The 22,527-nt window shown below is 37.5% G+C and overlaps 1 pseudogene; it reads left to right on the forward strand.

The window, feature by feature from the left end:
- The window catches only part of LOC101318946 (protocadherin alpha-1-like), a 50,289-nt pseudogene extending 31,470 nt beyond the window's left edge, over window positions 1–18,819 (forward strand).
- The last annotated feature ends 3,708 nt before the right edge of the window (window positions 18,820–22,527 follow it).

Raw genomic sequence — 22,527 nt, forward strand, 5'->3', positions numbered from 1 at the left:
CCGATGCAGGGGACATGGGTTCGTGCCCCGGTCTGGGAAGATCCCACATGCTGCGGAGCGGCTGGGCTCGTGAGCCATGGCTGCTGAGCCTGCGCGTCCGGAGCCTGTGTTCCGCAACGGGATAGGCCACAACAGTGAGAAGCCCGGGTACCGCAAAAAAAAAAAAAAGAAAAAAAAAAGAAAGAAAATGGCAGAAGGCCTAAATAGACATTTCTCCAAAGAAGACACACAAATGGTCAAGAGGCGCATGAAAAAATGCTCAGCATCGGTAATTATTAGAGAAATGCAAATCAACACTACAATGAGATACCACCTCACATCAGTCAGAATGGCTGTTATAAAAGTCTACAAACAATAAATGCTGGAGAGGGTGTGGAGAAAAGGGATCTCTCCTTCACTGTTGGTGGGAATGTAAATTGGTATAGCCACTATGGAGAACAGTATGGAGGGTTCCTTAAAAAACTAAAATAGAGCTACCATATGATCCAGCAATCCCACTCCTGGGCATATATCTCAAGAAAACCATGGTTCAAAAGGATACATGCACCCCAATGTTCATTTTAGCACTGTTTAGCCAAGATGTGGAAGTAACCTAAGTAACCTAAATGTCCATCGACAGATGAATGGATAAAGAAGATATGATACATATATACAGTGGAATATCACTTAGCCATTAAAAATAATGAAATAATGCCATTTGCAGCAAAATGGGTGCACCTGGAGATCATCATACTAAGTGAAGTAAGTCAGAAAGACAAATATCATATGATATTGCTTATAAGTGGAATCTAAAAAAAATGATACAAATAAACCTATTTGCAAAGCATAAACAGACTTGGAAAACAAACTTATGGTTACCAAAGGGGAAAGGTGTTGGGGGAGGGATAAATTGAGAGTTTGGGATTGACATATACACACTACTATATTTAAAATAGATAACCAACAAGGACCTACTGTATAGCACAGGGCACTCTACTCAATATTTTATAATAACCTAGATGAGAAAATAATTTGAAAAAGAATAGATATGTGTATATGTGTAACTGAATCACTTTGCTCTACACCTGAAACTAACACAACATTGTAAATCAACTATACTCCAGTATAAAATAAAAATTTTTTTAAATGTGGGAAGATATTTAGACTTAATTCAGACCTTACTATATGTTAGAGACTGCTGTGAAGCTTTATGACTATAAAATATTCCAAAAAAGCCTTTACTGTGTGTGAACAACTTAATCAACATCAGATAATTAATATTGGTTTTTAAAAATCCTATAAATTTAGTCAAAGTGGGAAAACCATTAGTATGCATCAGTAGGTTCCTTGATAATATTCATATTGGTAAGAAGCTCTTTGAGTGTAAGGAATGTGTGAAGGCTTTTAGATATAATTCAAACCTTAATATATGTTGGTGAATTTATACTTGTGTGAATTATTATGAATATATGGAATGTGAGAAAATGTTTAACAAAGGAAGACACCCTAATATGCAAAAGAGAATTCATAATGATGAAAATCCTATAAATATAAAATATTTGGAGAGGCCTTAAATAGTGGCTATCAAATCACTCAACTTCAGAGAATTCATACAGGGAAGAAACTCTATGAATTCAAGGTATGTGGGAAGACCTTTATTCATGTGAGAGATCTTAGTTTTCATCAAGTAATTCATGGGGGTAAGAACAAATTTTAGGAATTTAGGAAGAATTTTAGGCAACATTTACATCTTTCTCAGCTTGGGAGAATTCGTAATATAATTTAATTAACTAAGAAAGCCTTCACATTTTATATTTCTGTTTTTAGATAATCAGAATATCTATCCTAGAAAAAAATTGGAGACTGTATAAACTCTATATGCTAATTTAAGTTCATATGTCTCTAACTGGTACAGTTTTACCAGGTACAATTTGGAATTATAGTGCTTACTTTGGAGAACTTTTGATATAGACCAGATTGTACATTTTGAAGTACCTTAGAACACAAAGGAAATATTTCTACTTCCCAATGGAGTGCTTTATTTAGTTGCTGTGAGGAGCCTTCCGCCTTGAAATTGGACTTTAAAATTGCCTCACTAAATAATTACTTGGATAAAGCAAATTAAAATTATGAGAAAGTTAGAAATACCTTATTTATAGATCCACAAAACCTCGTTATACTCCCCTCCATATCTCTCCTACTCTTCCCTTACCCATCTTCCACTTCCAGGACCTTGTTCCTTGTTCATTGATTCCTTACTTTTACTCCTCCTCCTTTCCCTTAACTCACAAAACTACCTTAATGCATCTTAAATTTGATATTCCCACTTGGGAAAGACTTCAACATGTAGTCATGTTTGGATCTCTGTGCCATTGTTTGGACTTCCTGTATCCCAAAATAAAAAGAGAAAAATGTCTATAAAGATGATCATGTGGTTTTTGTCTTTTATTGATATGAAGTATTACATTAATTGATTTTCAGATGATAAAACAACCTTGCATTACTGGGTTAAATCACCATTAGTCATAATGCTTTATCTTTTCAAAATTTTGCTGGATTCAATGTGTTAGTATTTTGTTGATATATTCAACAATGTGTGTATTCATAAGAGATATTTGTTTGTAGGTTTTTTTTTCTTGTGGTGTCTTGTCTGGTTTTAGTATCAGTGGCCTCATAGAAAGCTGAGAAATATTCCATCCTTTTCTGTTCTTTGGAAGGCTTGGTGAAGAACCTTTTTAAAATGACTATCTGGTTCTGGGATTTTCCTTGTGGGAAGTTTTTTTTTTTTTCCTAATTCAATCTCTTCACTTGTTATAGGTCTATTCAGATTTTTATATTTTTTCTAAACTCAATTTTGTTTGTTTCTATCTTTCCAGGAATTTTTCCATTTCGTCTATATTATCTAATTTGTTGGCCCACACTTGTTCATAGTATAAACTTAGCATTCTTCTTATTTCTATAAGGTCAGTAGTAGTGTTCCTTCTCTCAGTTCCAATTTTAGTTATTTGATTCTTTTCTCTCTCTTTCTTTCTTTTTGTCAGTCTAGTGAAAGGTTTGTCAATTTTAATGATCTTTTTAAAGAACTGTCCTTTTGTTTTATTGATATTTATTTCATTCTTTTTCTGTACTCTAGTTCATCAGTATCTGTTGTAAGCATTATTATTTACTTCCTTCTGATTGATTTAGGTTTAGTTTGCTCTTCTTTTTTTCCTTCAGTGTCTTAAGGTGGAAGTTTAGTTTATTAGTTTAAGATCATTCTTCTCTTTGAACTTACAGTTGTAAATTTCCCTCTAAGCACTTGTCTCCCATTAAGTTTTGGTATGTTGTGCTATATTTTCATTTATCTCAAACTATTTTTTAATTTTTCTTGATGTTTCTTCTTTTGCCAAGTGGTTATTTAGTAATGTATTGTTAATTTTTACATATTTTTTGCATTTCCTAAACTTCTTTCTGTTATTAATTTCTAATTTCCATTAAAGGGGAACATCCTTTAGTGAGTTAAATCTTTTTTAAATTTATTGAGGTTTGCTTTATGTCTCAACATAAAGGTTTGCTTTATGTCTCAACCTGGAGAGTGTTCCATATGTACTTGAGAAGAGTGTATATTTTGCTGCTGTTGATGGAGTTCTCTGTAAAAGTCTGTTAGGTCTAGTTTGTATAGACTGTTGTTCAAGTCTTCTGTTTCCTTGTTGATTTTATGCATGGTTGTTTCATACAGGATTGATAGTGGAGTATTGAAGTTTCTGACTATTGTGGAATTGTTTATTTCTGCAATCATTTCTATCAGTCTTTGCTTTATGTGTTTGGGGGCTCTGTTGTTAGGTGGGTATATGTTTATAAGTTTTATAATTTAAAGATGCATTGACCCTTTTATCAACATAAAGTCACTCTTTTTTCTCTAGTATCATTTTTAGTTTAAAGTCTGTTCTATCTGATATAAGTATAGCTACTCTAGCTTTTGTATGGTTACTGTTTGCTGTGTGTGTGTGTGGGTGTGGGTGTGTACGCATAATTTCCAATCCTTTATTTTCAGTCTTGTATTGAATCTTGATTCAATTTTTGAATCTAAATTATGTCTCCTGTAGACAGCACAGAATACGATTATGTTTTTAATCCATTATGCCAATATCTGCCTTTTGAATGGAGAATTTAATCCATGTACCTTTAGAATAATAGTATACTCATAAAGAAGAATTTATTTCTGCCATTTTTCTGTTTATTTTATGTATGCTTTATAGCTTTTTTTTGTCCCTCATTTACTCCATTACCACCTTCTTTTGTGTTTAGGTGATTTTTTGTAATCACATGTATTGATTCCCTTTTCATTTCCTTTTGTGCTTTTCTATAGATATTATTTTTGTGATTACCATGGGGATTACATATACATCCTAAAGTTATAACAATCTCATTTGAATTGATACCAACTTAACTTCAATCACATACAAGAACTTTATTCCTATGCAGCTTCATCTCCCCATCTTTATGTTTGACATCACACATTACATTTTTATACATTGTGTGTCCAATAGCAGATTTAAATTATTTTTATGCATTTGTCTTTTAAATTACGTAGAAAACAAAAAGCAGACTTACTAATCAAAATTACAATAATATTGGCTTTTATATATGCCCATGTATTTACATTGCTGGAGATCTTTATATTATCATTCAAATTTAAGTTACTGTCTAGCATCCTTTGATTTGAACCCAAAGGACTCTCTTTAGCATTTCCTTAGGGCAGGTCTAGTGGTAATGAACTCCCTTGCTTTTGTTTATTTTGGAATGTCACTTTTGAAGGACATTTTTGCCGGATATGAAACTCTTGATTGACAAATTTTTCTTTCAGAATTGTAAATATATCATTCTACTGCCTTATGGCTTCCAAGTTTTCAGATAAAAAGCCAGTTGATAATTTTATTGAGCATCACTTGTACATGCCAAGTAATTTCTTTTTTGCTGCTTTCAAGATTCTCCCTTTGTCTTTTGACAGCTTGGTTATAATGTGTCTTAGTGTCAGTTTCTTTAGATTTATTCTACTTGGAGTTCCTTGAGTTTCTTGGATGTGTAGATACACGTCTCTCATCAAATTTGGGAAGTTTTTGACTACTATTTTTTCAAATAATCTTTCTACCCATTTCTCCTTCTCCTCTCATTTTTGGACTCCAATAATGCATATATTCTTATTCTTGATGGTGTCTCATAAGTCCCTTAGACTCCCTTTACTTTTCTTCAATCTTTTTTCTTTCTGTTACTCAAACATTTCCATTGTCCTATATCTTCAAGTGTGCTGATTCTTTATTCTGCCTACTCATATCTGCTGTTGAACCCCTCTGGTGAATTTTTCACTTCAGTTACTGTATTTTTCAGCTTTTTTTCCCCCATTCTCTCATCGAAGAGTATCTTGTTTTGTTTTGTTTTCAGTGTTTTGAATATTATAATTTTGCTATCAATATTTGTCTAGAGGTTTTTGTGTGAACATAAGTTTTCACTTCTCTGTGATAAATGCCCAGGAGTGCAATTTTAAGTCTATTTTTTTCCAAAAGAATCGGCCAATCTGTTTTCCAGAATGGCTGTCATATTCTGTATTCTCATCAGCCACTTATGAATGATCTAGTTTTTCTGCATTCTTGCTAACATTTGATGTCAGAATTTTTTATTTTAGCCATTCTGGTAGATGTGTAATGATATCTCATTATAGTTTTAATTTGCATTTCCCCAAATGCTACTGGTGTTAAAAATATTTTCATATGTTTCTTTGACATTTGTATTTCTTCTTTGGTCAAATGTTTTTTTTTTCAATTAGATTAAATTTATTTAAAATATAATCTAACAATAAAGTACAATAAACTGATTTTAGCCTCTAGTTTTCCTCTCTGCCCAAAGTCCTACAACAATGTCCATAGGGATGAACTTTCCAGTGCTCCAGATCCCTGGATCCTTACCCTTTCATCAACAATGTCGAATTCAGTCACCCCCCTCCCCTGGTCACATCTTAGATAGTCATCACCAAAAACTGCACTGTCCCTAAAATCTTGAGTTTAAACACCCTACTCTCTGTCCTCCACCCTTGTTCTACCTACATCGTTAAATCACAAATACCTATAGCCCCAAATTCTTCAGCTCTTGGGAGGTTGCCAAATTACTGGCCCTGTAACTTTCTGACTGCTTATTTCTTCCTCGCTTCCCTGTCTAACCTGAAGTCCATAACTTCTCATTGTAATCATTCCCTTGCAAGTACCGCCAGCTCCCTGGTTCTCTCCTATTCTCTCTCCAGGGAAAGATCTCCCTCCAAAGCTTTATTTGGCCAGTAGCTTATGATCCTCTAGGACTTTGCCTGAGTATAAGTTCTTCTGGTGGCCTTTCTTGACCACCCTATGCAGAGTGCAGTCTGCTATCTCTACCTCAATTCCTCTCCCTTGCTTCTTTTATAGCACTCATGGCAACTTATAAACATTTTATTTGATATGTAATTTTTTCTCCCTGTCTCTTGCACTAGAACATAAATTCTATCAGGACAGGGACCCTGACTATCTTGTTCTCCCTCCATTCCCAGTACCTACTGTAATTCCTTGCACATATTAGAAACTCAACAAGCAACAGTTGTACAAAGGAATGATTATCAAATTTTCTAAGCCTATTAACAATGTACATTATTTCCAAGTGTCTGTCTGTGGAATGATTACAAAATTTGATAACATATAAGGACATAAATATACCTTAATTAATTCAGTAATAGTGTTAATTATACAACCCACATTCTTTCACCACAATGTAATAAAATCAAATATATAATAATTGACTCTAACCCACTGGAAATCTAAAAAACTCTATTTTCAGTAACTCTTGGGGGAAAAAAAGAGAAAATGAAAGATTACAATTAAATTACAAACATTTTAGAACTTAAAGAACATTATATACCAAAATCAACTGCATGGATCCAAAACTATCTTCAGAAAAATGTATAGTCTTAAATGCTTTTGTTATTAAGCAAGAAAAATAATAAATTAACTATGTATTCATGGGGAAAAAGCTGAGAAAAAAAGCATTGAAATGAACAAACATAAATGAGAGTTAAATTAATCAAGGTAACCATAATATATTAGAGATAAAAGGGGAAAAAAGAAAATTATTTGAACATATCAATAAAATAGATTAACTTTTGTCAAGTGCACTGAAGGTAAAGGAGATAAAGCATAAACAAGTAGACATAAAATTGGGCACAAATGCACAGGGAGAAAATTAATTTAAGAGTCTTCTTGTAGCTAAACCTTCTTTTTGTTGCTTTCTCTAGATTTTTGCCTAGGAGCCAAGCTCGGCTGGAGAGAGCTGCACAAGAGTCCACCCAACTGTTTTTCATAAAGGCAAAGGTTGAACTTTAAAAGGACCTCCCCAGTGCCCCCCAAAATGGGGTAAGTTTCTCTGTCCTGCCCTCAATGACAAGGTTTTTACACTTTCCCTTTGGGCCTCCCCAACTCCCTGCCAGCTTCCTTACAGCAATAGCCTGACATTTACCTTCTCAGAAAAAATTGCAGCCACATTACCCTTTAACATGAAATAAAATGAAAAAATATAATAAGTAAAAAATAACCAAAATTGACTCTAACTCCACAAGATCTTTGTCTGTGTCATTCACTCACACATCTCAAGCACCTAAGACAGGGCTTGGCTCAAAGCTATTGCTTTGATCTGGAGGTAAATTCATTTGAGGAGCAAGGTAAATTCATTTGAGGAGCAAGTGGATACCATGTATGCATGTTCGCACCCATTTGAACTCATTCTCTCTGCACCCTCTTCTAATTCAGTGAAAGCAGTGATCCCTCTTCACAACCAAGACCAAGCCTTCCCCCCATGCTTGAATGCCTGCCCCTCCCAGCTTCTCAGGGGTCTTACATTATCAGTTATCCTGTTTCTCTTATTCATAGTCTAAACCACACTCTTTCCAACAGCTTTTAAACATGCTTGAGAGTCTGTTCCACTGAAAACATAACTCTCCTTCAACCAACATCTCCCCTCCAGCTTGCATCTCCCTCCCTCCTGTGTGCTTCCTAGAATGCTTTTTTTTTTTAACATCTTTATTGGAGTATAACTGCTTTACAATTGTGTGTTAGTTTCTGCTTTATAACAAAGTGAATCAGCTATACATATACATATATCCCCATATCTCCTCCCTCTTGTGTCTCCCTCCCACCCTCCCTATCCCACCCCTCTAGGTGATCACAAAGCACCGAGCTGATCTCCCTGTGCTATGTGGTTGCTTCCCACTAGCTACCTATTTTACATTTGGTAGTGTATACATGTTCATGCCACTCTCTCACTTCGTCCCAGCTTACCCTTCTCCCTCCTCGTGTCCTCAAGTCCATTCTTTATGTCTGCACCTTTATTCCTGTCCTGCCCCTAGGTTGTTCAGAACTTTTTTTTTTTTTTTAGATTCCATATATACGTGTTAACATATGGTATTTGTTTTTCCCTTTCTGACTTACTTCACTCTGTATGACAGACTCTAGGTCCATCTACCTCACTACAAATAACTCAATTTCATTTCCTTTTATGGCTGAGTAATATTCCATTGTATATATGTGCCACATTTTCTTTATCCATTCATCTATCAATGGACATTTAGGTTGTTTCCATGTCCTGGCTATTGTAAACAGAGCCGCAATGAACATTGTGGTACTTGAATCTTTTTGAATTATGGTTTTCTCAGGGTATATGCCCAGTAGTGGGATTGCTGGGTTGTAAGGTAGTTCTATTTTTAGTTTTTTAAGGAACCTCCATACTGTTCTCCATAGTGGCTGTATCAATTTACATTTCCACCAACAGTGCAAGAGGGTTCCCTTTTCTCCACACCCTCTCCAGCAGGTGAAATGTTTCTTCATGTCTTTTGCCCAGGTTCTAATTGGGCTGTTTGATTTTTTACTGTTGAGTTTTGATTATCCATTATAGATTCTAGATACAAGCTCTTTGTCAGTTATATGCTTGCAGACAATTTCTCCAAAATTTTAGCTTTCATTCTCATACTCTAAATATGGTATTTCACAGAGTAAAAGTTCTTAAATTTTGATGACGTCCAATTTATCAATTTTTTTTTCTTTTACAGACTGTGCTTTTGGTGTCAAGTCTAAGAACTCTTTGCTTACCCTTAGATCCTAAAGATTTTCTCCTATATTTTTTTCTAAAACTTTTAGAGTTTTATGTTTTACTTTTAGGTTCATGATCCATTGAATTGATTTTAGTATAAGATATGAGACTTAGGCAGGGTTTTTTTGTTTGTTTGTTTTTCCTAACAAAGTCCAATTGCTCTAACACTATTTGCTGGAAAAGCTATCTTTCCTGTATTTAATTGCTTTTGCAACTTTGTCAAAATTCAGTTAGTTCAGCGTATTAACATGGGTCTATTTTTGGATTATTTATTTTGTTCCCTTGATCTACCTGTCTATTTATCTACCAATAACACAGTCTTGATTTCTGTAGCTGTATAATAAATAATAAGATACACTGATTCCTTCTACTTTTTTATTGTTTTTTAAAATTGCTTTAAGTATTATAGTTCCTTTGTTATTCCATGTAATCTTGTCTATATCTATAGAAAATCTTGTTGAGATTTTGGTAGGAATTGTGTTAAATCTATATGTTAATTCAGGGAAAATTGACATCTCTCCATGAAGTGTCGAGTTATCCAATTCATGAACACAGTAGGTCTCTCCACTTTAGATATTCTTCAATTTCTTTCATTAGTGTTTTGTAGTTTTCAGAATACACTTACACCTAAGTATCTTTTTTGAGCTAATGTAAATGGTATTGTATTTTAAATTTAATTTTGGTATGTATATTTTCATTGTTAGTATATGGAAATACATTCTTTTTTTTTTTTGCGGTACACGGGCCTCTCACTGTTGCGGCCTCTCCCGTTGCAGAGCACGCGCTCCGGACACGCAGGCTCAGCGGCCATGGCTCACGGGCCCAGCCGCTCCGCGGCATGTGGGATCTTCTGGGACCGGGACACAAACCCGTGTCCCCTGCATCGGCAGGCGGACTCTCAACCACTGCGCCACCAGGGAAGCCCAATACATTCATTTTTGTATGTTTATCTTGTTTTCTGTGACATTGCTGAATTCACTTTTCTAGGAGGTTTTTTTCTAGGAGGTTTTTTACTGCCCCTGTAAATAGGGACAGTTTTCTTTCTTTCTCATCTATATGCCTCTTATTTCCTTGTCTTGGTTTATGGCACAGAGTAGAACTTCCTTCACTATGCTGAAACAAATAAGAGTAGTGAGACCAGATATCTTTGCCTTGTTCCCAATCTGAGGTTGAAGGCATTCAGTCCTTCACAATTAGGTATAATGTTATTTATATGTTTGTCATGGATTCTCATTATCAAGTTGAGAAAGTTCTTATGGGTTTTGAGGAGAAGTGAGATGTAATTTTTATCTTTGTTCCTCTATAGGTAAAGTGTATTTTCCCTCTGGCTTCTTTCAGGATTTTTTTTTCAATTAAACTTTTTATTTTGAGATAATTGTACATTCAAATTCAGTTGTAAGAAATAATACAGAGAGATCCTGTGTACCTTCCACCCAGTTTCCCCTGATGGTAATGTAAAGCTGTAGTAAAATAACAGGATTTTATTTAATCTTTGATTTTCTATAGTTTGAAACTGATATACCAGGTGCAGATTTTTTGGTGTTTACTCTGCTTGGTGTTATCTGAGCTTCCTGGATCTGTGATTTGATGTCTGAAATTAATTTGGAGGAAATTCTCGGTCATTATTATTTCAAGTATTTCTTCTTTTCCTTTCTTTCTTTCTTCTGGTATTCCCACTATGAGTATGTTATACACCCCCCCCCCTTTTTTTTAATGCTATACCTTTTTTAAAGTTGTCCCACAGTCCTTGGATTTTCTGTTCTGTTTTTTCAATTTTTGTTCTCTTTGCTTTTTGGTTTTTGAGGAATCTATTGATATATCCTCTAGCTCAGAGATTCTTTCCTCATCCATGTCCAATCTACTACTGAGCCCATCAAAGTCATCTTTCATTTCTGTTACATTTTCTTTTAAATGGGTTTTTTTTTTCAAAAATGGGGTCTAATATTTCTCTTTGTTTTTTTTAACATCTTTATTGGAGTATAATTGCTTTACAACGGTGTGTTAGTTTCTGCTTTATAACAAAGTGAATCAGTTATACATATACATATGTTCCCATATCTCTTCCCTCTTGCGTCTCCCTCTCTCCCACTCTTTTTGGTTCTTTCTTAGGATTTCCATCTCTGTTTACATTGACCATCTCTTCTTTTCTTATGTGCTATCTACTTTATCCATTGGATCCATTAGCATATTAATCATAGCTGATTTAAATTACCAGTCTGATAATTCCAAAATCCCTGTCAAGTCTGGTTCTGATATTTGCTCTGCTCTTCAAATTGTGGAGTTCCCCCCACACCTTTTGCTATGCCTCATAATTTTTGTTGATAGCTGGACATGATATACCAGGCAGAAGGAACTGCTATAAAAAGCCTAGTAATAATGAGGTGTTGAGGTGTGGGAAGAGGGGAAGCATTCTATAGTCCTATGGTTAGGTCTCAGTCTTTTACTGATATTACACTTCTGAACTATGAACTTCACAAGTGTTTCTCATTCCCCTCCACCCCATGTCAGACAGAATGGCTAGAATGCCCTGGAATTTGGTATTTTTCTTCTCCCTCACAGAAATCTAGAGCCTGCTGGAATTGGCTCTGATAATAAACCAACAATTAGTCTTCCATTAATTAGTTTCCCTGAGGGAAGGCCTTGTTAAGAAGAACAGAATACATTTCAAAATGGTTCATTTCCACCTCCCACTGCCAAAAGCATGAGGGGGATTTTTCTCTGATATTTACTGTGGGAATCTGGTCAGGCTCCTGGAGGTAAATTTCAAAATATTTTGAGCCGCCCTCATGACTGCTTCCCCCCCATCTACATTGAGCCTACAGCAATTTGTCTATTGCAGTTCAGATATTCCTGCTCCAGCTCTGGTTTCCACAGTGGCTTCTGCTCTTGGGTCTCTGTGCCAGTAAGTAATCTGTGACTTTCTGTATTTCCCTGTCTCTTTAATTTTGGGGGTAGTGGTTTGCCCTGTGTCCTCCCCTCTCTTACACAGCCAAGAAGAGTTGTTGATTTTTTTCAGTCTGCTCAGCTTTTTATTTGTTGGAGTGGTGATTTCAAATCCCCTTACATTCAGAACTAGAAACTGGAAGTTCTTGACAGTGTCTTTTGATGGAAAAAATTTTCACCTTTTATGAAGTCTAATTTGTCTGTTTTAAAAATTTTGTTGCCTGTACCATATCCAAGGAATCATCACCAAACCCAATGTCATGAAGCTTTTGCCCTATCTTCTTCTAAGAATTTTACAGTTTTAGGTCTTACATTTAGGTCATGGATCTATTTGAGTTAATGTTTGTATGTAGTGTTAAGTAAGGGTATAACTTCATTCTTTTGCAATGTGGATTTCCTGTTTTCCCAGCACCATTTGTTCAAAAGACTGTCTTTCCTCCCATTGAATAGTCTTCGCACTTCTGTTGAAAATTGTCTGACCATATATGTAAGGATTTATTTCTGGGCTCTCTGTTCTATTCCATTGGTCTATATGTCTGTCTTTATGACAATACCACACTGTTTTGATTACTGTAGCTTTGTAGCAAGTTTTGAAATCAGGAAGTGTGAGTTCTCCAACTTTGTTCTTCTCTTTCAGGATTCTTTTGGCATTTAGGGTCACTTAAGATTCCATATACTGATTACCAAAAACTAAAGAAGGAAGCCCCATTTTGTCACTGCTGGAGAGAAGACAAAAATGATAAGGAGATAAATTATTTCAAATATGAAGGGGGAAAAAAGGCAATATTTTAAAGTAAAGTGAGAACGGTCGGAAAGGAGTAGTGCTTTTGTGATGCTGTTTTCAAGGAGAGGTGGCCAGGGAGGCCGGTGCCTGCTGCTCTCGATTCTGCTCTTCACAGCCTGGGGGGCTGGCAGTGGCCAGATCAACTACTCGGTCCCTGAAGAGGCCAAACATGGCACCTTCGTGGGCCGCACCGCTCAGGACCTGGGGCTGGAGCTGGCCGAGTTGGTGCCATACCTGTTCTGGGTGGCGTCCAAAAGCCACGAGGACTTTCTGGAGGTAAATCTGCAGAACGGCATTTTGTTTGTGAATTCTTGGATTGACCTGGAGGAGCTATGAGAACAGAACACGAAATATAGTATTCACCTGGAGGTGCTCGTGGACAGGCCGCTGCAGGTGTTGCATGTGGAAGTGGAGGTGAAGGACGTTAATGATAATCCACAGGTCTTTAGTTAGAGTGAGAGAACAAAGGCTATTTATTCCTGAATCTAGGCTGCTGGATTCACGTTTCCCGATAGAGGGCGCTGCTGATGCAGACATTGGTACCAACGCTTTTCTAACATACACTCTCAGCTCCAGTGATTATTTCTCTTTGGATGTACAGGCAAGTGATGAACTGAGTAAGTCACTTTCGCCTGAATTGAAGTCTGTGGATAGAGAAGATACACCAGAACTTCGTTTATTATTGACAGCCACTGATGGGGGCAAACCAGAACTAGAAGGTATAGTTCAGCTGCCGATCATGGTGCTCAACGTTAATGATAACGTCCCATGGTTTGCCCAGGCCGTGTACAGAGTACACTTATTAGACACGACTAATGTTCCAGCAACTGGAACATTAATGACCACATTAAATGCCTCTGACGCTGACAAAAGTGTAAATGGCGAAATTGTCTTTCTTTTGGCAATGGTGTTTCTCTTAACATAAACAAGAAAAACAAAAATTCAAAATTGATTCCAGCTTAGGGGAAATTAGGCTAATTGGTTGACTGGATTATGAAGAAACGAAATCCTACGAAATTCAGGTAAAAACAGTTGATAAAGGAGGTCCTCCAATATCAAATCACTGCAAGGTTTTAGTGAAAGTGCTGGATGTAAATGATAATGCTCCGGAACTGGCGGTCACATCCATCTTTGCCTTAAGAGAGGAGTCTCCACTCAGCACCGTCATCGCCTTCATCTCCTTGTCTGACCGTGACTCTGGTGTCAATGGCTAGGTGACCTGCACCCTGACGCCTCATGTCCCCTTCAAGCTGGTGTCCACCTTCAAGAATTACAATTCGGGGCTTCCCTGGTGGCGCAGTGGTTGAGAGTCCGCCTGCCGTTGCAGGGGACACGGGTTCATGCCCCCATCCGGGAGGATCCAACATGCCGTGGAGTGGCTGGGCCCGTGAGTCATGGCCGCTGAGCCTGCGCGTCCGGAGCCTGTGCTCCGCAACGGGAGAGGCCACAACAGTGAGAGGCCCGCGTACCGCAAAAAAAAAAAAAAAAAAAAAAAAAAAAAGAATTACTATTCGCTGGTGCTGGACAACGCCCTGGATCGCGAGAACCTGGCGAACTATGAGGTGGTGGTGACCGCGAGGGACAGGGCTCGCCTTCCCTGTCGGTCACAGCCAGCGTGTCCGTGGAAGTGGCCGACGTGAACGACAACGCGCCCGTGTTCGCGCAGCCTGAGTACACGGTGTTGGTGAAGGAGAACAACCCGCCCGGCTGCCACATCTTCACGGTGTCGGCGCGCGACGCGGACGCTCAGGAGAACGCGCTGGTGTCCTACTCGCTGGTGGAGCGGAGGGTGGGCGAGCGAGCGCTGTCGAGCTACGTGTCGGTGCACGCGGAGAGCGGCAAGGTGTACGTGCTGCAGCCGCTGGACCACGAGGAGCTGGAGCTGCTGCAGTTCCAGGTGAGCGCGCGTGACGCGGGCGTGCCGCCTCTGGGCAGCAACGTGACGCTGCAGATGTTCGTGCTGGACGAGAAAGACAACGCGCCCGCGGTGCTGCTGCCCGGGCTGGGCGGCGGGGCGGGCGCGCTGAGTCAGCTGGTGGCGGGGTCAGTGGGCGCGGGCCACGTGGTGGCGAAGGTGCGCGCGGTGGACGCGGATTCGGGCTACAACGCGTGGCTGTCGTACGAGCTGCAGCCGGCGGCGGGTGGCGCGCGCAGCCCGTTCCGCGTGGGGCTGTACACGGGCGAGATCATTACGACGCGCGCCCTGAACGAGGCGGACGTGTCGCGCCAGCGCCTGCTGTTGCTGGTGAAGGGCCACGGCGACCCGGGGCTGACGGCCACGGCCACCGTGCTGCTGTCGCTGGAGGACAGCAGCCAGGGGCGCAAGGCCTCGTCGCGGGTGTCCACCGGCGCCGCTGGCGCGGAGGCCGCTCTAGTGGATATGAACGTGTACCTGATCATCGCCATCTGCGCGGTGTCCAGCCTGTTTGTGCTCACGCTGCTGCTGTACGCGGCGCTGCGGTGCTCGGCGCCGCCCAGCGAGGGCGCGTGCGGGCCCGGGAAGCCCATGCTAGTGTAATCCAGCACGGTGGGGAGCTGGTCTTACTCGCAGCAGAGGCGGCAGAGGGTGTGCTCTGGGGAGGGGCCGCCCAAGACCGACCTCATGGCCTTCAGCCCCGGTCTTTGTCCAGGTCTGAGCACGTCGGGAAGAAATGAACATCCAGAAACAAATTCAGTAATATAAGTTCAACTTCCAAGCTTTGGCTTTAGATTTTTTTTTTAAATTTTTACTTATCTAACCATCTTTTCAGATGTCACTTTAAAAAATATATTCCAAGTGTTCACTAAAATCTCAACAAATCTTACCATTTATTGTAGATATTTATTCTATTACTTATAGCTGCATCTTGAATAGAACTTGGAATCAAACAACAAAAAAACTAATGTAGGAACAAATTGCCATATTCCTTGGATCAAATAGTAGGATACTTTTGAAAGAATACTGAAATATTAAGCAGTCTTGATCATATTTAACACAGAATCTTAACGTAGTCAAATACATTGTCATTTTCAAGTTTATTTGTAGCTTGGAATGAAATGTCAAGCCCTGGACAAAAATTTATAGGTAGATTTACAGAAACTATCTGCCTTCCCTTAAGGTTTTACGTTTCAAAGTGGGCAATTAAAAAAATCATTTTAAATAAAAGTCATTTAAAAGATATTTGTACGGTGACATTTTAATTTTTATGTTAAAATATACAACTATTTTTTCTTTGCTTTTATGATCAGTATCCTGATGCCAACGACTTTGAGTTCTCCTGGTTCTAGAAACCTTAGCATGGAATGAGTATTTTAGTATAGGATCTGGTTAGGAAACACTTAGCACCTTCCACTTACTCACAAATGTTCTAAGACACTTTATTTATTTATTTTTAAATTTATTTATTTAATTTATTTATTTTTGGTTGCGTTGGGTCTTCGTTGCTGCACACGGGCTTTCTCTAGTTGAGGCGAGCGGGGGTTACTCTTTGTTGTGGTGCACGGGCTTTTCATTGCGGTGGCTTCTCTTGTTGCAGAGCACGGGCTGTAGGCATGCGGGCTTCAGTAGTTGTGGCACGTGGGCTCAGTAGTTGTGGCTCACGGACTGTAGAGTGTGGGCTCAGTAGTTGCGGCGAATGGGTTTAGTTGCTCCGTGGCATGTGGTATCTTCCTGGACTAGGGCTCGAACCCATGTCCCCTGCGTTTGCAGGCGGATTCTTAACCACTGCACCACCAGGGAAGCCCTAAGACACTTTATTTTTACTTCTCTCAACCTTTCCAATAACTTTGTGAAGTGCATACTTTAGTCTCACTTTGTGGATGAAAGAACTGAGGCTTAGAAAATCTAAGTTCAGTATTTTTACTAAGTTTTCTCCAGATTTCCCAAGGATATCCAGAACTTGCTTGTTCTAATGGACTTCATTGCCTTTTATAAAATATTTAAGGTAGCTTACAATGGAAGATATTTACAAGAGCAATTTAAAAAAGTCTGTTTAAAAGCCAAAGTAAAAGATCAAGAGAAGTGTGGGAACAATTTATCAATCATAGGCTGAGTGCAAATCCTAATACTCACCTTCCTGGAAGTAAGTACAGAAGTATAAAAAAGAAGAATGAAAGGAAATTCTCTGTACCAACTCTTCAAGAGAGAAAAAACTCCTCTCTTCCTGCTGTAAATTCAGAGTTGATTACTGGGCATTATGTAAGGGTTTAGCAATACCCTTAACAGTATGTTTGATAGCAGTTTTGCAAAACCAACTGAAACATATTTGTTATAAATATTATTATATATGCTAGTCATTAAGTCAAGAGCATAATATTAAATTTTATTTCCTATGTTTAATTCTGAAACTACACAAGTATTAAATGAACACATTTTTGTTTGCAAACATTTAAATAAACATGCAGAAAAAGTCCCTTGAAAGTCACCTTGTGAAAGCATTCTATAAGAAATTAGTATAATTTAGTAGTTAAGTTTCTAGATATTTGAATTGATATAGTGCTGTTGCTTAGACTGTTTCAAGAAACAGGCAATGAGTATGTTTCTGTAACTTTTCAAATATTAATTATCATACCCAGTCTTTTGGCAAAAATCAGCAAATAATAATAATAATAATTTTAGATTTCACATTGCCAAGAAAAGTTTCCAGCTCCTTTAAATATGAGATAAACTTTGCAAGATTATAAAACTGGGCAAGATAAATTAAGGAGTCACAAAAATAATTTCTGTTCCCTAATTCACATTACCTATGTCCCTATGTCCAGGCTTAGAAGTTTCTCTAGGGACACTGAATATATTTACTGATGGATCAGTACACAAGCACACATGGAGAGCCTACTACAAACTAAGTCCTGCTGTAGAAACTAGGGACCTAGCAAGAGTGAAACAAGATAGGAGAGGTCCTTGGCTTCAAGGGGACCACATTGTAACCTGTTTAAAATAACAATTGTGTTATGAAAATACTTACATTGGTATAATATTGCCTTTTCAGTTTTCTTTGTCTAAACAAGGTATCTATATAGGAGGATCTCATTCTATTCATGACTTTTAAAAAATAGACTGTATAATGCTGACTGTTATTAGCAAGTTTTCTGGAAAAAAGCAGATGTGGGCTTTCCCTCTTTATGTGATTTGCGCTCAGAAAATTATATGTAATTCTCATTGCCTCAACTAATGAAAATATAATCAATTAGATGGAAAATTCTCTGGAAAGGGGACCTAAAATGTTCAAGAAATTAGGAGGGATAGAGGAAACTACATTTTAAGGCCAAACTGAAAAATCATAAACAGTATGGAGAACGTAAACATATATTTCTTTTATCAAGCCAAAAAAACTTGAGTTAGAGGTTGACATTTGAAGCTAGAATGGCACAACTTGTTTCTTCAAGAATTTATATAGGTTGAAAAATCAATTATCTAACAGTACTTCACTGAGAGGTTAATAATAAGATTTCTAATGGAATTGGACATCACTTGATAAATACCAATAGCCCTTTAAATTTGGCCTGAAGAGATTCAGGCATGCCTTCACACAGCTACACTGGGATCACTGTCAAAAAAAATTTTTAGATGATGCATTATGGATCTAAGAACAGACAAACATTTCTTTCTGTATTATGATTATTGTTGTAAAGGTTAAAATTTTCTGGGTTATTTGAAGGTATTAACTTGGAGGTGAATCTCAAATTTTAGTTAATGACTACTAAACCAAAAAAAGGGGGTTTAAGGTTACAAAGTTTGAAAAGTGATTTTTTAGGGCTTCCCTGGTGGCGCAGTGGTTGAGAGCCCTCCTGCCGTTGCAGGGGACACGGGTTCATGCCCTGGTCTGGGAAGATCCCACATGCCGCGGAGTGGCTAGGCCCGTGGGCCATGGCCGCTGAGCCTGCGTGTCCGGAGGCTGTGCTCTGCAATGGGAGAGGCCGCAACAGTGAGAGGCCCATGTACCGCAAAAAAAAAAAAAAAAAAAGTGATTTTTTTAAATGAAAAGGTACTTCTAGGATGGAGGAAAAGATGATTGTGGAGTGGTGTTGTTACTTAATATTTATTTTTATATAAATATGAATGGATTTCCCATTGGTAGTTAATATTCTTGTGCCATTCAGAATCTTTGTGCCAACTTTCAATAGTTTTGTCTTCCTTTACAAGATTTCTTCCAGGAAATGTATTTCTTCCTCTTTTCTTCTTTATAAAGACGACCCAGTTGCCATATTTTTCTACTTTTCCACCATTCTTTGCTATCATTAATATATATTCGTTGAACAATTTAGTAGTAATAAAAAATTGGACTAATATAAATTTATGGAAAATTTATTTTTTGGTACTTATTTCATGGTAAGTTTACAATTCAAACTAGTCATTCATTTAGGAAATTTATTGACTTTAAAATTGTCAAATCCTCAAAAGGTGAAGTTATATTTGCTGAGATCTTATTACCAGGTTATAATCATTGTTATGCAATTGGATTAGTTTTGGTTAATATTAATTATCCATTAAAGTTGGCAGCTTCACACCTTTGCTGTCCATCTGAAAAACTAGGCAAAATCATCATGCTGTTAATACTGAAAATAACAATGTTATTTTCATTTTTCTATGAAGGCTCTGAAAAACATCCCAATGGAAACAAAAACTATGATTGCTTTCAGTAAAATATTAGTAAAACGTATATTATTATCTTTTGATTATTCAATTTCAGTAATGAATTTCAGTTGCATGACTATGATTTTAGAAATTGCAATTTTATTATCAAATTACCTTGGTATGATGATACTAATGTAATTTCATTTGTAGGGGAATATTACGTTTACATTGCCTAAAGTACAAGAAAGAACACCTGAGAAGACTATTTCTTGATATGTTCCTTCTTTTTCAGAAAACTTCCTTTCTAAGATTAGAACTGTAATTCAATTTTCTAGTATAACAATAAGTGATTAGAGAAGTTAGGTATCACTTCAAGTACCTTTGAGACTTGTGGTCAGTCAGGCATACAAATAGATGAGAATGAGAAATAGTTGTTTATTTTGGTAGCCACTATTAATATTTCTGTTCTCCCCCTTCTGGGAACACTGGAGGATTTCACTTCCCTGCTACCTTGAGCTGTGATTTTCTTTGATCAATGAAATGTGCATGATGTATATCACTTCCAAGCAGAAGTAGATAATTGCCAGTGCAAGACTGTCTTCTGCTGTCTTTTCCCGTTGCAGCATTTATGGAAGTACAGGTTGATGTTGAGATGCCATAAGATCAAAGCATTCTGGGATGCTGAGCCAGCATGTGGAGAAAAGCTGTCCTAGGCAGTCTTCCAAATCCACAGAGGACTTTGCAGAAGTCAGAAATAAAATTGTGTTTACTTTAGAGGTAAAATGGAAATAGTCAATATACAGCAACATGGTCATTGGGTTCCATTGCCATTAAGCTAATATGAATAGAATACATTTTAAGAGGAGAGCATTACAACAGGTAATACAACTGATAGAAGAACATTATTATTCACCCTTGCACTAAGGCATCTAACCATTAAGTAGATGAGGTAACTTGGATTCCATGGAAAAAATTAATGTGTAGTGATTTATTTTTATATAAAAAGCAGGAGAAGAAAAATAATAAATGGAATTTAAAATGTTTTTGGCACCTCTTCTTCTTTTTTTTTTTTTTTTACCTAGCATCCATTTCCCCTTCTTGTTTTTTTCCTTCTGGGGCTTTGTTGTAGTTTTGTGAAAGACCTGAATGAGGATTTTTCAAGAATAAATGCTCAGACACATAAATCTTAAGGAATTGACAGTTTGCTTTGATAAGGGCAAAGGATATAATTGTAGCAATGGATAGTATATTGGTTTGTAGTGCTGCTGCAACAAGTTACCACAAACTTGGGGGCTTGAAACAACAGAAATTTATTCTCTCACAGTTCTAGAGGCCAAAAGTTCAACAAGGTGTTGGCAGGGTGACGTTCCTTCTGAAGACTCTAGGGGAGACTTCTTCCTTGCCTCTTCCAGTTTCTGGTGGCTCCTGGCATTCCTTGACTTGTGGCAGCATACCTCCAATTTCTGCCTCAGTCTTCACATTTCCTTCTTTCATGTGTCTCTGTGCATCTTCTCTTTTCCTGTCTCTTATAAGGACACCTGTCATTGGATTTTTGGCCCACCCAAATCTAGGATAATGCTAGGGTTAGGGTTACCTTATTTATATCTGTAAAGATCTCTATTCCAGATAAAGACACATTTTTAAGGTTCTGGGTGGATATATCTTTTGGGGGCTACTATTCTAACCACTACAGATACAAGCTTGGTGGTATTTGTTGAGCATAGCTTCTCAGTCTCTTTCCCCATGAGGGGAAATGTGCTTGGATTTCTGGCAATGGTACTCTATCTCTCTGAGGGAAGGGAGAGAGACATTCTAGGTCCTCAGAAACCCTGAATAACAGCAGAATGTGCCTCATACCTTCAGATATGTCATTCTCAAAATCTAGCAAAATTACTTTATAGGATTGCAAAAATTCCCTTAAGCGAGCCGTGTTTCCTAGAGCTAATATCTGGATTCTAGGCATAATTCCTTAATATGTCAACAGTAGCCAGAGTGGCCACTGATTATAAAAAAACTATGGGGTGTTACTAATATGCAGTTGCATTGCAACTATGTAATGATATAATGGCCAGTCTGCAGCTATGTGCAGTTTAAGCTCCAGGAGAAATTGGGTACATGAGTTCTTGCACTGGTCTTCATGAGAACCAACCTCCTCATTTTCAGTCCACATAATTTAGGCATGCCTGATTTCATCTCCTGGCTTCAAGGATGCATAAGCAACCAATGTCTGGCCAATGTGAGAACCATCGCAACTATTGACTAAAGGAAAGATACATCATCTAAACTGGGTCAAAGGAAGTGATATTCTAGGATTTTTGCTGGGGATATTAGGAAAGGGGCATTTTTTTTTTGCTGAGAGTCACTAAATGTGGCCTGAAAATAGGTAGCCTATTACTTTGGCCATTTTTGCTCTTCCTGAAACTGGTAAATAATTGACTATTTCCATGCATAAGACAATAAATGATGCTCTGCTTTTTTGCTTAAGTCAGTTTACTTGGGTTTCATTGTTAGAGTATGATTAATATAAGTATATACTTTATAGATGGTGTGAATAAGTATCTTAAGATATTGGACTAAAGGGAGAAGTTAACATTGGTTTTCAGTACTAGGAAAAGCTCGTTTTTCTTTAGCAGGGATTTTTCTTTTCTTTTACGGACACTATAAATCTTGCAGTTAATTTTGTTTTCCTCTTTGCTGAAAACAAAGTTTGTGACCTCCTTAGAGTAACTGAAAATAACTTTTATGCATTTTGAACACTGACCCACCCTCAATTAATTTTATTTTATTCCTATGTTATCTTGATCATATTTTCATATTCTTTGTGTATGAACGGGACAGCTAAGAATTATTAAAATAAGATATTCTCAAATAATTAACACTAAAAAGAGGTCAATTATACTGTTCTTGAATGAAAATCCAAATGTAGAAAAGGGAACTTTCTTAATTAAGAATACATTATCCAAATGAGGAACAAATGAATTGTTAATTTACAAACATCTGTGAACAGTTCAGAAAACAAACTAAAAATGGAATATATAAATATATTTTCAATTTATAAAGTATAAAATAAATACCCTTTGATTCCTGTGTGTTTTATGTGAAGAAACCGAGAAAAAATTCTGTTATATTC

Source organism: Tursiops truncatus, chromosome 3 (assembly GCF_011762595.2).
Source record: "Tursiops truncatus isolate mTurTru1 chromosome 3, mTurTru1.mat.Y, whole genome shotgun sequence".
Classification (NCBI taxonomy): Eukaryota; Metazoa; Chordata; class Mammalia; order Artiodactyla; family Delphinidae; genus Tursiops; species Tursiops truncatus.